Source organism: Rhineura floridana, chromosome 4 (assembly GCF_030035675.1).
Source record: "Rhineura floridana isolate rRhiFlo1 chromosome 4, rRhiFlo1.hap2, whole genome shotgun sequence".
NCBI lineage: Eukaryota > Metazoa > Chordata > Lepidosauria > Squamata > Rhineuridae > Rhineura > Rhineura floridana.
The window spans coordinates 38998051-39002889 of record NC_084483.1 but is presented as its reverse complement, the minus strand read 5'-3'; the positions used below and the strand labels follow the sequence as shown (position 1 = coordinate 39002889).

Genomic DNA, 4839 nt, shown 5'->3' with positions numbered 1-4839 from the left:
ATTGTATTGGGGATCAGCTGGCAGTCCACTGAGAGGGTTAAGCTGATACTGTTGCTAAAGAAGGTTATGTAATTTGTGAGGTTTCACTTGTTACTGTTGGCTGGAGAACACATCTTTTATATGATTCAGTGGAAGATAAAAGAGTCAGAATATGATTGGCTATGCCTGCTGGGGCTGTTGGGAGTTGTAGTTCAGCAATATCTGGAGGGCCAAAGGTTCCTCACCCCTGTGTTAGAACATGTGTGCGCCCTGGCCCCTTAAGAGCTGTCCCACATTGGAAGAGTCAGGTGGGGCCAGTGAGTTGCTCTACAAAGGATCCCCTCTGCTTCTAATAGGATAGAACGTAACAATTGCAAGAAACTCAAGGTTTCTTAGTAGTAGTACAGACAAGTAAACAATAATGGGATAACAACTGTGAAGAAAACAATACAAAACCTTGTGCAACTTGTCTTTGCTGAAGCAGAGAGGAGATATATCTGGCCTCAAGTAGAATGAAACTTCAGTTCCAAGTCCTGGTTGTGTCTGTACATGAAGGTCAGTTGCCGCTGACTAGCCCACTCAAGGGAGAATGAAACAGGTATCAGAAAAGCCAGGCTCTTTCCTGAGGGCATCCACCACAAGTTTAGCCCCATAGGGTCTACTGGTGAGATCTTCTGGGTTGCTGTCTCATCTCCCTGCACAAAAAGGTAAGGATCTTTAAACTCAACATCGCACACCAAACCTGTTGTCCCACCACCCAACCACTCCAAAGCAGCTTCAGAAGCAAGGGGCAATTTAGCACATGGAAGGGGATGCTTAACATTTCTGTACACTGCTTGGATACTCAAAAATCCCCCTCCCCCAAGCTAGTCTTCTGCCTGCAGGGTTGCAAATGGGATTGCAACGGCAAACATGAGACTGAAACTTGGAGATGTGGTGGGAGTTGGGAAATGGAGAGAAGTGCTTTAATGTGGGGAAAGGGCTAGCAGGCAAAGGGGTAAGCACTCAGATTTTTCCAGTCTAAATTGCTTCCTCCCTAAACAGCCTTTTATGTTCTTTCTTTTATTAAAATGTCCGCCAGGATTTAGTTGCACTCAAATGCATGTAATGTTTTATTAGGTCCTTCAGTATGATTAAATAAGTGGAGAAATCAAACCTTCTTTTTTCTGCTTTTTAATAGTCTTCAGGAGAGCCCATGCTAGCATCACAGTCTGAATTAAACTGACATGCTTAAATAAAACACTTCACAAACAGTTCTGACCTCCAGCATGTTAAATCTTATTCACTGCATGCAGGGCCGGTTCCAAAGGGCGGCCAGGTTGGGCACTGGCCCGAGGGCCCTACAGCTAAAGGAGCCCCTGGGGACCCCTGAGGGGCCCTCCGCTCCCCTTCCACGATCTGTGGCATGAGCCGCACCACGGATAGCAAGACAAGAGCTTCCAAGCCACCTGCTGCCCGCCACCCACCACCATCCCCCCGCTTCACCTACCTTTCTCTGCTGTTCTTTGCGGCTGCGTGCACTGCACACGCAGGGTTGCCATCAATCAAGATGGCGGCTGAGGTTTCCGTAAGGGACTGAAGCCTCTGCCATCATCTTGCTTGATGGCAGCAATGCGTGCGCTGCGTGAAGCGGGGGGATGGTGGCGGGTGGCGGCAGGTGGCTCAGAAGCTCTTGTCTTGCGATCCGCGGCGCAGCTCATGCCACAGATCGCGGAAGGGGAGCAGAGGGGCCCGGGGCAGGCTGATGCCCAAGGGCCCCGGCATTCCTGGAGCCGGCCCTGACTGCATGTTTACCTATAATTATTCCTGCCACCCTTCCCAGAGACCATAAAACAAATGGAAGAGAGAAAATCTCTCTTTTTACATTTCCCCCCCTGTGTGAATACGTAGGTTTAGTTTAACTGTGGTACCTGTACTACCTTATCAGCAGTTTATACATTAAAGGAATCACAGAGGGGGACTTTTTTTTTTGGTGTGTGTGTGCATGTGAGATCACAGTTCAAATTAATTCTTGAATCAGTCTTGAATGTGAGCATAAACTTGTTGAAAAGCTAGAAAAAGTTCCCCTAATTAATCCCTTGGAGAATAATTAGTGTAGCTGAAAATATAAAATTTAAATCTCCCAGGTGGATTTCTTTGTATCAATCTCATGGAAAACTAATAAAACATACCACACTTCCTAAGAGCTATTGTACTTGTAAAATGACCAGAGCATAAAATATTTGTGCAGTAATCCAGAGAACGAAGGCCATCTCAATAAACATGTCAAGAAGAATAGGGCACTACCTGATTCTATTCTATTATGTACAGGGCTGGAATGTTAGAATGTTCGTTTCCCCACTGATATATTTGATGGCTACTCATTTATTTCCAATTAGAAGTGATCTAAACTTGAAGTCCTACGGAATATTGGGTGTTCTCAAAGTCATACCTATTTCTATTCTAAGAAGGAAAGAGAGAGATTGTATATTTCTGACTACATCTACCTCTTTCTGAGTCATATCCACATGATCTAGGGCTAGATTAATTTGTCTGTTTTGGTTTCTCCCAATTTCTCGTTTTTGCAGTCAAGTTCAGTTCCTCACATTTTTGCATCAGTTTGCAATTTTTTTTAAAGAAAGGTCCTCATGAAACTTTGTCAGCATTTTAGTATAAATTTATCCTAATACACATATTTTTGCAGACACCTTCCCCTAATATTAAGTGTTTATGCATTATTTTCATGAATATGTGAATTGTTATGCACATCTGCCCCTAATATAAATATTTTGTACGCATTTTGTGATTTGAGAACTGTGTCAATTTGGAGAAGTGCACATTTCGAAGGATTTCCATGTTTCAGTTTGCATATCGTTTTGGAAAGTGCGAATTAGGCAGGTTCTCATTAAAATTTGAGTCAGACTGTATTTCTCCTCCATCCCCAACATGATTCCATAATTGGAAAAGCAGCACCTCTTGGTTTTGTATTCACACAGCCAGAAAAAGGGATAAAATCTTCACTGTGTGCAGACATTTCAGACTCAAGTATTCTAAGAGGTGAGCTCTATTATAGGACAGCCTTCCCCACAATTGGCACTCCTTAATTTATTCATCGGTCCGGACCTGGCTTTGCATCATAAGGAACTTGTACATTATATATTTGCAGCAGCAAGAATGGTGATTGCCCACAATTGGAAAGATTTTCGAAAAGTGACTCTGGAACATTGGTACTAAAGAATGTGGCAGGTAGCCCTTTTTGAAAAGTTAACACAGAAGCTGAAATAATCACAGTGAAGGAAAAAAGGACACATTTGTAATGGTATGGAAAGCTTTTATTGATTTTGTTAATAATGAGGAATATGGTCAATCACACTCTCCGCCCCACATATGCATTCCTTGGGTCCCGATGAAAAATAACAATATTGCATTTGATAGAGATGCTGGTTCTGCTTAAATCTGTGGAATGAAAAGCTATATTGTCACATGGGCGTATGAATGTGAATATATTACTTGCCTTAGAACATAGTATAAATTAAGTTACACCTGTCTTTAAAAAAGGGATCTGTAGATAGAGTTGCAGCGCTATGGAAAATTAAATTTGGTTTGCTTAGAGGATTCCCAGTCATAGGGGGGGATGCAATTATGTAAGTATGTTTTGGATATTATTTAATGTAGTTGTTTCTTTTCTTTCCTAGTTGTTGGATATATGTTGGAAAATTAAGGGAAAAAATCACCATTCATGAGCCTTTACCAAAAGGGTGAGGAAATCCCATGCGATTGACACTCTGACTGTCAGCATGACCGGAGGCAGATGGTAAAAACTGATAGCCATTCTACATGTTCAAATAAATGTAGATGAACATCCCTGCTGAGACTGGACCAGTTCAAAAACCAAGTTGTAGTAGCTGTTGGGAGAGTGCTCCTTACCTGGCTTCTCAACCCCGTAGTTGCTGGCAGGGCCGGCGCCAGAGGACGGCCAGGTTGGGCCCCGACTGAGGGTCCCTGAGTCCGAAGGGGCCCATGAAGGGCCCCTCCTTAGGTTGGGTGGGTAACACTCCCTTCCGCAATCCGTGGCAGCGTTGGTGTCCGACCCTGCAGCGGATCATTAGAGGAAGCTCCTAGGCACCTCGCCTACTGCCATGCAGACCTGCAACCCCCACCTGCATGCCCCACCTACCTCTCCCTTGATGTAAATGCTGGTTGTGCTGTGGGCGCAAGCCTGCCATCTACCAAGATGGTGGCCGAGGTTTCCCTAAGAGGCTGATGCCCCTGCCTCCATCTTGGTTGATGGCAGGGATGCGTATGTGTGCCATCAACCAAGATGGTGGCGGAAGCATCAGCCCCTTAGGGAAGCCTCAGCTGCAGGCATGTGCGCACAACGTGGGCAGCATTCATCAAGGGAAAGGTAGGTAGGTGGAGCATGTGTGCATGCACCGGGGCCTGGGGCAGGCTGGTGCCCAAGGGCCCTGGCATGCCTGGTGCCAGCCAGCCCTGGTTGCTGCCAGTGAATGAGAGGGAGATGAGGCAGTGCCCTGCAGGCATGGGGTGGAGCTAATGCCACTTACTGGAAAACAAAGTATTTCCCACTTGCACTACTGTTCCCTCTGCACCACCAACACCATGTTTCCCCCTCTTTCTTTTTTTAATATTCCATTTCTTTTTTCCCCATTAAAAAACCAAATTGCTGGAATATTTAATTAGTATAACAACTATAAATGGTTTAACATGCAAAATTAATATGTCAATGACCTGGGGGTGGGGAAGGAACCAGAGCAAACGAAAGCTTGTTGTTACATGTCCTGTGTAGGGATGGAGTTCTCTGTTATGTACCTGTTTGTCTTTTGATCATGTTATTGTTGCTCAAACTCAGTATGCCGTGGT

At 44.7% G+C, this 4839-nt stretch overlaps 1 long non-coding RNA gene across 1 annotated transcript; it reads left to right on the top strand.

Moving 5' to 3' along the window:
• The first annotated feature begins 326 nt into the window (after positions 1–326).
• Positions 327–4234, top strand: LOC133384314 (uncharacterized). Its single transcript, XR_009762500.1, has 3 exons — positions 327–686; positions 3125–3277; positions 3654–4234. It is a non-coding gene; the product is annotated as an uncharacterized LOC133384314 (long non-coding RNA).
• Positions 4235–4839: the final 605 nt, after the last annotated feature.